The following is a 13,168-nucleotide window of genomic DNA, read 5'->3' on the forward strand; positions in this document are numbered from 1 at the left end:
TTATTCTCACAAAATTCCCAATCTCCAAAAACACAAAACTGACAAAAGCAAGCAAGTTGCCTTGTGAATATAGTCCATGTGTTTGAATTAGAACTCTTAAACGAATGCCATTTAGCTGATCCAATGATGGTATTACAATCATGCCGAATAGGAATACTATCTTCCTCTATCAACCAGAAGAAACGTCGAATTGCAGAGTTTTCAGTTGATCCTTTTGACAACTTTGAATTGCACCAATCTACAACTGCATGAGCATCCTCAAATTTCACTGCATCCTCGAATTTCAATTGTTCTCTAGCAAGAGCTCTTTTTATACAGGCACCGGCTCCATCGTGTTCCCCCTTACCATGTCCCGCTTCAAAAAAACTCCATAAATGTTGGACATTGGTTATCTTGTGAACTTTGCATAGCCAATAAAACATTCTTGCATTTTTGAATTGTCCAGTGCAGTTATCTGACCATATCATATGTTGTTTCATGTCAATTTCTCTTTCCTTAAGATTATCATAAAATACCTCGAAACAATGTTGGACAAACTCTGAAGAGTGTAATCGATTATCACTAACATAGAAATGATACTCCCTCAAAATTTTTCTGTTATCTTCTGTACTGTCATGGTCATGTCTATATATAATGTGCACAAATATGGCCACTTGCACTGAGTTGTAGTATTGTGATTGAGTTTCCTCTTGTGGTTTTAGAGTATAATTTTCTGCAAAATCCACAACTGATACTATTGTTCCAATTGGAAATGTGTTCTTGCATATGCGAAACTGTCCATCAAGCCATCGGGCATGTTGGGAATGTTTCACATATTTTGGAACAATATGAGTTTTAAACTCACTAATAAATGCATTCACACTATTCTGTTCTGTAATCAATTCTAAACGTTTCCCCATCTTTCCATCCTTTAGAGGGTATTCTATATTTTTAAATCTCCTAACATCAACCATTTTTTGTCCAAACTCAGATGAAACATGTTCATGCAAACATTCACCTATCGAAGAATAGTTCCCACATAAATTGCAAAGACCATAAATGCATGAACTGGAAAGAAATAATTGTTCATTAGGTGGTTTACAAAATAAACTTCCAATAAAATCTTTTATAGTTTCAGGTGGAACATAAACACCACAATCCTGCACAAGATCATTACCATGCAACATACAATGAATATATCGAAAAACATCATAATAGTAACGAAACTGGACATGAGTTTTACAACAACAAGATATTCTTTGTTTATTGATTTTAACATACCAGGGTTTGCATTTTTCAAATGATCTTTGACTAATTCGTAAATTCATTAACACAGATTCATCACTAAATTTTTTAAAGAATTCAGTTTGAGTCATGTCAAGAAGATGTTTTGGATGAGGATCACGAATTTTTGATCCCACCCTTAACTTTAAAACATCTCTAACATTTGATGAAACTCTAGTGTTATCATGCCAAAATTTTGTAATTAATTGTTTAGTTTCATCATTTAATTTCATGTCCGACCTTTGAAGTCTACCACTAAAACTCCAACAATGGTTTAGTGGATCAATTTCAATTGTGTCTCTTCTTTTGGCTGCTCTTGACAAGGTTCTACGATGTAAGTTCAAATAGCCACTTATATCACTTAACATTCTTTTATTAACAATCATTTTGTCAACTATAGCAGTCGTTATAACTCTACGTGCTGCATTCTTATCTTTAGATCGACTTGTTTTTCCTATAGAATCGATGGCACTGGCAACAGTAGATACAACTTGCTTATATGATTCATCTTTTCTTTTTGGTTTTGCATAAATACCTATTTTTTTCATGACTTTACGCATTTTTAACATTTTTATTAATTGTAGCATTAATTGACATTGGAATCCTAACTTTTTATTATAGAAAAATTGTTTATATAATCTGTTTGCATGTGTTCTGATTTGTCTCCAAGAAACTAACCCATTAAGATTATCTAGCACATTGCTATCAATAGTAAACAAATTACATTCATTTTCTTTTAGAGATGGTGGTGTAATATTTTCAATTTTTATTTCTTTTCGTATTGGTGTATGAAATTTATATCCAGCTTCATTTAAATCAGCAATTTGATTGGCATCATAGTCATCAGGATTTAAAAACATACCAGGATTCGCATCCACATCAACATTTGCATCAACAGTCATACCCGTGTGTGGTTCTATATTTCTTGCATCCATCATGATGTCTTCAATGGTCTCATCTACAACGGGCACTGAACTAGATGCTTCAAAAGTGTTATTCAATTGCCGTTGTTGTGATCTTCGATCTCTTTGGCGTTTTGCCTCCTTCTCTCTTTGTGCTTGAATTTCGTCCACTGTCATTGTCCTCTTTTTTTTCTTTTGACGTTGCTTAGAACCCATTTTTACAAACTTGTCTTCAAAAAATCGCGTAAAAAATATTAAAAAGTACTGCCAAATGATGTAAAAAATCTTTGTCAGTACGGATTTCAATGATAGTGTAGTAAATCGATGCAATCTATTTTTTTTTTACAGCAACGGTTATTTTAATAACGGGCCCCCGTCATTTTAACAACAGGCCCCCGTTTTAAAAACGGGGGCCCCCGTTTTAATAACGGCCACGGGGGCCCATTATTTAAATAACGGGGGGCCGTTATTAAAACGGGGGCCCGTTGTTAAATCCAACGGGCAGAAAATGAAACGGGCCCCCGTTTTATAAACGGGGGCCCGTTATGTAAAATTTGAATTCACAACCCGCCACTTGCCTCGGGATTAGGCCCGGGATAGGCCTGGGATGGCCACACCTGAGACATGAACCTGCAAATTCAAAGCTCCATGAATGAAAGCACAAATATGATGAAATGAAATAGTTTACGTGCCTCTAATCAAAGAATTTTTATACGAAATTGAAACCCATTTCAGATTATACTGTCTAGATTCTAAATATGTAAATTAATTTAAAAATTGATTATTTTAACTATTTTTCATTTAATTTATACTAAATCAGGGTCATAAATTTGAAATATTAACTAATTTTCTTAATTTAATAACTTATTTATTTTAATGAATTTTGAAAAAAAAATTATGTCATCAATCTACACAAAATTCTTTTCAATTTAAAAAAAAAAAATTCAAAAAATACTAAGTTTACGTCAAATTATGTGGGTCGTACACGTCAAATTTTTAAAAAGATAATTACGGTCATTAAAAAATTAATTAAAAAAAATATATTTGAAAAAAAAATACAGAAAAATATGCTCATCAATCTTCAGTGTGTTACAAACCATTTCCCAAAACGGTTTGAGAAAATAATTTTAATTGTGTCAAAAAGTGTGGGTCGTACACATGCATGGTATGGTCCTGAAACAGGCATTTTTAAAACATAGTTTTTAGAACTTCATTCAAAAAGTTATTTTTTATTATGTGGGTATTAAAATAAATTACATATTTGAAAAGTACACTCAGAGAGCTATCTTTTATATTACTGACTTTTTTCAAGATTCAATCTCTAAGTGTTTCAAAATTTAAGCTCAAGTGAGACAAAATCTGAAAAACAGGGAAAACACTTCCACTTTTTGGCCAAAAAGTGGACTCATCTTCTTGCACTGACCCTTAAATGAACTCATGTTTGAGTGTCATCGCTCAACAAGTATACTAGTAATAAAACCCCAGTTTTCCTTAATCTTAGGCACGAAGTACACATGATAAAGGCCAAGTACATGCAAATACTCCCACTCAGCATCATCTAGGTGATGTCACAAAGATAGGTACTTACTCCTACTCTTTCATGTGCTTAAGACAAGCAGGATCAACTGTGTTCACAAAATACACTATGTTAGGGTATAACAACACGGCAGCCCTAATTGACCTATTAGCAAACATTTTTATTAGTAGACATTTCGTTTAAAACCATACAAAATAAATGTAGCACATTTATACTCAAACATACAAAACTTATAGTATATGTGTCATTTAAACATCAATTGCACCACTCAAATAACAATTGTGAAATAGTTATATCAAAGGTGCTAATTACCAAACAAATATGTAACCCATTTCTCAAATGCAAAAAAAGATAAGTCATACGTGAAGCATTTGCAAATGCGACATTTGACCCACAAATGTAGCAAAAGAATCATGAATGTGCAAAATGCATGCACAAATGTAGGATAATTATTTATTGACACCTAAGACCTACTAAAAATGTGCAATAAATGCATCAAAATGATAAGTTAAGGTTAATTACTTGTTAGATTCAATGACAGTCCCAAAGACACTGAGGGGGGGGGAGTGAATCAGTGTCTAACTGGTTAGCAGAATATTTATACTTATTTATACTTTGCATCCTAAAACAGTGTACCAATAAATAATAATTATTGCAATAAACAGAAATAATAGAGACAACATAGAAACACACCATAACACAAGATATTTAATGAGGAAACCCGGTGTGGGAAAAACCTTAGTGGGATTTGTGACCCACAATATTTACTCACTGGCCAATGAATAAATACTACTTACAATAAGAGACCTGCACATGCAGGGAGGCCAACAGCCTAGAGCTCACTACTCAATAAAGAGTCACACTGACTACAAAATGGATTATCAAATCCAAATCAATGTACTGCTCAAAACAGCATCTCTAATGCCAAGTTCAGTACCGGTTTCAGCTCAGTCTATAACCAAAACCTCTGCTGTCAACTATATCACCTTATACAATAAAATGTCTCTCTCTAGTCCTCTCATACTACACCTCAAAATGACCTATAAGATCTTATACATATATGAGTCTTTTACAATATACCATGTAGGCTTACAAAAGATAATTACATTTACAAAAAAAATCATATAAACAAAACTTTATCCCATGTCGGTTGGAGTGTCAGTATGCTTTGTTGCTGATGTAATCTGAATGTCGGTGAAGTGCCTGTCGGTGCCCGTGTCTACCAGTGTATGATATATGTGATGTCAGGCATGTAGAAACCAATTGTCGGTGAGTTGCCAGTTGGTTGTCATCAATGATAACATCAACTATTCTCATAAGAGTGTAGAACATCAACAATCTCCCCCTTTGGCATTCATGGCAACACTCATGAGAAAAAATAAAAACTATTATCCCAAAACTGAAATCCAAAAAGATGTGCTCCCCCTGAGCAAGTGATCTCCTCTGTACAACCATTTTTCTCTCCACTACTCCCCCTTTGACATCAATGACAAAGGATGTCATAAATAATCAAAAGAGTACAAAAATACTACCTCAAAGTTTGTAACCAGTTGGTTACAATCTAAAACATGACCGCAAAAATCATATTCAGACTCTACATAAATTTGTTGTTGTTAGTAAGAGTTGCCTCAGTTTGTTGGATCATACCGGTGAGATAGTGCATTTATTGCTCCGGTGATCGTTCTCCTTGAACTGGTGCCTTAGATAATTCAACTCTCTGAGTAATCAAATTATCCAACCTCAGACCAAGTTTTTCCTTAAGTTCCCAGGCATTAGACCTTATTCTTGCCTTCTCTTTCTCAGGTTTTTCTAACTTCTCCTCAAAAACTGCCATTTCCTGCTCAAAAATTGATATAAGTCCAAATGAACCTATAATATTATCTGCAATGTCATAAATTTCCTTTTGTGTCTTTTTTATCTCCTCATCAATGTCCTCAATCAAATAGTGAGGTTTACATGCTTCCCTATATAACTCCTTATACTCCAAAATTGTAGAATTGAGTGCCGGTAAAAGTGTATCCACATGATCGGTACATTTCTTTATGGCATTTTCAAAGAATGTATTCTTCTCTTTTTCAACTCTCTCCTTTATGGTGTCCTCATTCACCTTATCTATGGTTATTACATTATCAGCAATGAATTTGGACAATGTGTCCAGTTTCCCTAAAGAATCATTAATGTGATCTATCTTACAATTTGGTGCAATCATATTTAGAATAGGTAATGTGTTATCAATTGCCTTAAATGCTAAGGCATTGCAATCAGTAATCCTTTTAATTGAATCCAAAAGTACCTTTGTTATATTAGTGGGTCTGAATTCACTTGTAGATGTGCTTGGTTCTATTCTAGGTTGCTTCTCAATAGATGTCTGACCAATCACCTTCAGTATATTCTCTTTACTTCCATCAGATGTATCGACTTTACTTTTATTTTCTTCCGGTGGATCTGTCTGTGTCTGCACCTCTACCTTTAATGGTTTCTCAGTTTTATTAGGCTTCTCTACAATTGTTGGTGTTACAAACTCAACATGAACCTCTGCCTCAGATTGTTTCTCTGTCACTGTCGATTTCTCAGTTTCCAATGGCCCTATGCTAGTTGTCTTTTCCTCAGTTTGTTTCCCAATCTCTGGTTGCTCTGTTTGAGCTGGTATCTTGGTTTTGTGAGAGACAACTGTTTGTGTTGGTATCTCTAAGATCTTGTTGTCCTCAACACTATCTACCTTAACCTCTGTAGATTCTTTGTCTACAACAATGTTTACTTCTTGAGTATCCACATTCATTGTAAATAGTATTTCTGACTCAGTGTTAGTATCATCATGTGTTAAACCTTCAGTAGCTATATCTGGTGGATTAGCTGTATGAACTAGTGATGAAGGTACTAATGGAGGAATGTTATATGTTATTTTTATAGAGGGTACACCACCTACTTTACCTTTTACCTTTTCCCTTGTCCTTTTGATATACTTTGAATGTTTTCTCCATTTTAGGTCTACTTCTTTCCTCTTGCTTTTCCTTCTCTACAAAGAATATGTCCCATTTATCTGCAATCTCATCTGCAATTTCTTTTACCCTTCTAGTCATCAAGCTCACTTGCCGGTGTCCACTAACAAATAATGACCAGATAGCTTCAGAAATAAGCTCCTCTATCTCTTCTTTAAAATTTACTGGATGTACAGCTAAGAGTGCTTCAACTTTCAACTTCTTGTCTAGTTCCATTACAAATAGCCTTTTGGCTTCTAATCTCATGTATAAATCATTTGGTAAATCATCAATCAATTACTTCTATCAACACTTTCTTGTAAATATCTAAATGCAAAACAATGCTTTCTTCAATTGTGTTTTTGTCAGAATCATTTGAAGAATTATACCATTTATTTACATTTGACAGATTACCTTCCTCTATAATTTCATTCAATAAAGCATCCAATGTGGAGGTAACCAGTGTCTGTTTCTTCTTAGGTGTAAGTTTCTTCTTTGGTTCCCTAACTACCTATTGTTTCTTCTTTAGTGTTCTGGTTTTCTTAGGTGAAGGAGAGGGTATCGGTGAGGGTTTTCTCTTCCTTGCTACTCTTTTAAACTAAGCAGCCTTACCACTGTCAGTATTGGAGGATGTTACAATTAGTGAAACATGTGCTTCAGGTTGCAATCCTTCAAGCTCATTGGCTGATATACCACTGATATTCATGACATTTTCATTGATTTCCTTGACCTTCTTGGAGGCATCTCTGATAAATTTTTCTCTTCTCTTTGTCCTTTTCTACATAGATACATAACTCTCTATTGTTTCTACATTTCCAAAGAATTTCTTAGATGGCTCCCTTGGTGCATCAAGTAGAGCTTTAGCATATGTTTCCAAAATAGATAGATCAACCTCATAACCCATCTCGGTAACCCGAATAGTTCTAGGTCTTACTACTTCCATCCAAGTTTCATCTCTTAATGACAAAATAGATTTCCTTGTCATATTTGTCAATTGTGCTTTGTGGTAGTCTCTCTCTTTCTCTCATCTTAGTTTGAAATGTTTTGAAGTAGTCTGAGATGTTCTTAACATACCAGTGAAAGCATCTTGTATCTGTTTTCCTACCGGGATGTCATAACCAAAATCCTTGTGACCTATGTTGGGTATCTCCTTGGTAAAGTACAACATTACGCATACTAGTAGGTTTCCAAAATGAAAAGTACCTTTCTTGTCTCCCTTATTCTTCTTCAAGTTATCAATTAGTTCATCCTTAAGCCATTCACACACATCAATCTTAGCATTATTATTCACCATCTCATATGCACTGTGAATAAAAAGGCTAGAAATAGAATTTAGTCTATTTGCATGAGTTGCTTTGTATCCTAGTACCATACTCACATATCTTACATTCATATCCTTGACATCATTCACTCTAAGTGTCCTACTATCATATGTGGCTCCGGTTAAATCCAATAACTCCCCTGTTAGGTATCTTCTTGGTTTTATCAGGCCTACTACTGGTTGAAGGTAAACCAGTAACTGCCTTAATTGCATCCTTGGTTATCTTGCAAAATAACTCTAACCACATGAACTCTCCATGGACTCTCCTCAATACAAGTCTGACAACTTCCTTAGGAAAATCGGGAATGTTCAAAATCTCTACAAAACCTAAATTTTCCACAATCTTATTTTCAAGTTTAATTACTCCATTTTCATCGGTAATAACCTCATTGAATATCTTCTTCAAATCCTTAGTCCCTAGGTTTTCTATGTTGCAATGTATGTATATTCTAGGGTCTTCTGCAAATGCTACACCTTTCAGTATTTTCGAAAAAGCTCCTACAAAATCATCTTGCTTTGCAATCTCGGGGATAATCTTGACTATGGGTCTAGGGCGTTTGATATTTTCCACAATGGTGGGTTCAAAATAAAATTAGGAACAGAAGATGAGGAAGCCATTTCAAAGATAAATACCTCTTAACCAAAATTCTGAATGCCTGAAAATTACTTCGCAGCTTCACCTTAGAATGCCCTTGCTCAATTTCGCACTCTCTGATTGTTTGAATGCTCATTGAGTTTGAAATGAAGGTTTCCTGGTGCTTTATAGCCAAAAAGGTTCCTAAAACTGCATTAAATTCTCATCGGTTAAGTGAAAACTTAACACATTCATCAGTAAAGAATAAATGTATCCTCTCACCATCAACCGAGGGTAGAATGCATGATCTTCAACTTGCTGCAATACCCCCTAAGGATTATTCCTTAGTTAGATGAAGAATCTCCTGCCAGTGAAGGATTACTCTGTTCTACCAGTGCAGAGATAGTTTCATCAACTTTCTAATCCACCTTCTTAATCCATTGTTTTGAAAATTCTTGCTTTACTTCATCTACCTTTTCTTTGCCCTTCAAACTAGATCCTTTGTTGTTCGTTGGTGCATTCTTGCTTCTACAGAATTTTGCAATATTTCCAATCTTGTTGCATGCATAATAAGTTACATTATTCCTCTGAATAGCCTTTCCATATCCTTGACCATTTTGTGATTTGCATTGATTAGATAAATGCCCAAATCTTCCACAAACATAGCATTTCACATTCATTCTGCAATTTTCTGAATTATGACCAACTTTGTTGCATTTGGAACATTGACTGGTGGGCGAGTTTACATTTTTTATTATTTCTAAATCTACAGTGATTTGCTCTGTGACCATATTTGTTGCAATTGAAACATTTCCCATTAAATTTATAAGCATTAGGTTGTCTTACCGGTTTGTTCTGATCTTGATTGTTTGCAATACCGAAACTTTCTCCATGTTCAAATCCAATTCCATTTGTATCTCCATTAGGTTTCTATCTTTTAAGCATGTCATCAAGTTCTTCTGAACTTTTCTTGAATTTGTCTTTGTGTTTATTTGCAGTAGCCAACTCATTTTCTAGAATTTCAACTTGTCTCACAAGCTCAGCTTTATCATGTTACATGTGAATTAGATCTGTCTTTAACATATCATTTTCATGACCAAGTCTCAGATTTTCATTTCCAGCATCATTAAGTCTCCTAGTCAAGTATTCTTCATTTTTCTTCCTATCTTCAATATCCTTACATAACTTCATAGTCATATATTGCATTTCATTCTTCATATTATTGTTTTCTTGTCTCAACTTATTTGCAATGTCTCTAAGATTTTCTTTTTCATCATCATCATCATTATGCATCTTCTCATGAAGTTCATTTCTCTTCTTTTGTGCTATAACAAAGTTCTCCTGAAGTCCTTTAATGAATTCCTTAGCAGTCCTCAGATCATCTTCAAGTTTGATATTCTTCAGTTTTTCTGCATCAAAATATTCAAGAACTCCTTCCAACTATTTTCTTAAGTTCTCCATCTGTATCGATGTCAGAATCTCCCTCAAGCTATTAGGATTTTGCAAATAGAGGACCAAGCTCTGATACCAATTGTTAGATTCAATGACAGTCCCAAAGACACTGAGACGGGGGCTGGATCAGTGTCTAACCGGTTAGCAGAATATTTAAACTTATTTATAGCTTTGCATCCCAAAATAGTGTACCAGTAAATAATAATTATTGCAATAAACAAAAATAATAGAGACAACATAGAAACACACCATAACACAAGATATTTAATGAGGAAACCCGGTGTGGGAAAAACCTCGGTGGGATTTATGACCTACAATATTTACCCACTGGCCAATGAATAAATACTACTTACAATAAGGGGCCTGCACATGCAGGGAGGCCAATAGCCTAAAGCTCACTGCTCAATAAAGAGTCACACTGACTACAAAATGGATTATCAAATCGAATACAATGTACAGCTCAAAACAACATCTCTAATGCCAGGTTCAGTATCGGTTTAAGCTCAGTCTATAACCAAAACATTCGCTGTCAACTATATCACCTTATACAATAAAATGTCTCACTCTCTATTCCTCTCATACTACACCTCAAAATGACCTATAAGATCTCATACATATATGAGTATTTTACAATTTACCATGCTGGCTTACAAAAGATAATTACATTTACAAAACAATTCATATAAACAAAACTTTATCCCATGTCGGCTGGAGTGCTGGTATGCTTTGTTGCTGGTGTAATTTGAATGCCAGTGAAGTGCATGTCGATGTTGGTGTCTGTCGGTGTATAATATATGTGATGTTGGGCATGTAGAAACTAATTGCCGGTGAGTTGTCAATTGGTTGCCATCAATGACAACATCAACTATTCTCATAAGAGTGTAGAATGCCAACACTACTTACCCCCACCGTATATGCCAGTTGCCCAACTAAATGTTTGGACTTCCTCATGCGATGGTGCTCACATCTAACACCTACCATATCTCCACAACGATTACTCAAGGGCTCTCTTCTCTATCCAAATTCTCTAGGCTTGCAATCCATAAATGAGCCAAATGAGCCCTAATCACCTACTCATAGGCCAAACTACCCTAATTAGGGATGCCTACTATACTGGTTGTGATTGCTTTGGACTTCTAAACCTCGTAAATTGACCCTATATATCTCATTTTTTTAGTAGAATACATTTTTGGTCTCACAATCACATTACTGACAAATTGGCCTTCAATTCATGATTTCTTGCCCAATTTCCCAAGGGGGTGCCACATTACCATGTCGCCACTAGGGCATATTGGGGCAAAATATAATTAATTTTTCTTTGAAACAATACTCAAAATAGCATTTTCTCAAAGAGGGGCAAAACGTAGACACCTAAAATTGTCCCACGCCTACAAACACTAGTTTTACTTATTATTTCTCCTTATTAATTAATTAATTTTAATAATTAAATTAATTTAACTTTGTTCCTCTAATTTAACTTTGTTCCTCCACTTCAAATTTCAAATTTGAATTTACCTCCAACTTCATAATTAAATCAATTTCTATTTCTTCCCATAATTAAATAATTATTCTAAATTATTTAATTAACTAATTATGTCCTCTCAATTAAATAATTTTATTTATTTATTTAATTTCCCTTACATGTCAAATTTTATTTTTTGAATATTGAATTCCCTCCAAATTAAGTGTAATGCTAATTTCATTCATTCTCCTACAACACATGTCAAAAATGGCTAACTGGCATTAACTCTTAGTTCCTCTAGTAACTCATCAATCATATTGATGTAATTCCCGGACCAAGCACATTGATGTTCAATATCATTTTATTAGAGATATGGTGGAAGAAGGTGGAGTGAAGTTGGTAAAGGTAGAGGCTTTGATGAATGTTGCATAATCATTAACTAAGGATGTGAGAACATAAAAGTTCATATGGTGTTTGGAGTCTATGGGTCTCCTAGCCCCTAGTAATTAAACAATAATGTTGGAACACCTCTTGTTTCTCTTTCAAGGTGTTAGACAAGTGAGAGATTTTTAAATGGTGTCTCAACCTTGCAATAATAAAAAGGTTATTGTTGATACATGAGCAATGGGGGTTCAAGAGCTTGCCCTGACTATCGGGGGTTTGGGGTAGCACCCTCAACCACGAGGGTTTGGGGGTTGCCCCCCTGACTTGGAGGTTTCAAGGGATTCCCCCCTTGTCAGCCTCAGTCCCATGACCAGTTGAGGGTCCAAGGGGCAGTACGCCCCGACGGGGATTTCACTTATAATTTATCATTGTAATTCTTGACCATTTATCATTAGGTTATAGATATAATAATAAATATTTTGAGCACTTTGTTTGCCCTAGAAGACAACCCTATATTATTAGGTCATTGTATTATAGCTATGTAGTGTGATGTATTATCAAAGTATGATAACTATTGAGTTCTCTCTAGATCTCTATTGGTGATACTATTGTAGGAAGCTCACTCTACAAGTATATTGTAATTTGTTTTTTACTTCTAAATAATGTATTGGGTGGCTTTTGGAGTGTAAATTTTTTCACCGAAAGGGTATTCTTGACGTAAATCATTATGTTGTGGTATGCATGTTATTTATGTTTATTTATGTAACTGTTGAAAAGATCTATAAAAGTTTTGCATTACCCTCCTCTCAAGGTTAGTGTAGGAATTTGTTTCACTACATAACTTCCTTACACAACAGGACTTTGAAAATTATCATTGTAAGCATTACATGAATTCCAACCATCTATAATATAACAATGATTCAATAGATTAATTTATCTTTTAATATTTTATTAAAAAATATTACATCAAAATTTATCAGTTCTTTGGTATTCACCAGTGGCAACCTCAATTACATCCTGATCTTCTAATTATTACAATCATCTACAATTACAATAATAATTTATTAATTTTAAGAACCGTAAAAAACCAATAAAATTTTCTCTAAATACCATATAAACATTACTAGTGATATTATTATTATGACTAGAACTCTCTCTAACATCATTATCAGCATCGACCAATGGAGTAACACCATCTTTAATTCAATAAAATTAATTTAGTTAGTTTAGAGAAAAACTAAGAATCATTAAAAATATACTTATAATACTTAAATGTCAAAAGACATTGTAATAGA

Source organism: Cryptomeria japonica, chromosome 2 (genome assembly GCF_030272615.1).
Source record: "Cryptomeria japonica chromosome 2, Sugi_1.0, whole genome shotgun sequence".
In the NCBI taxonomy this organism is placed as follows: domain Eukaryota; kingdom Viridiplantae; phylum Streptophyta; class Pinopsida; order Cupressales; family Cupressaceae; genus Cryptomeria; species Cryptomeria japonica.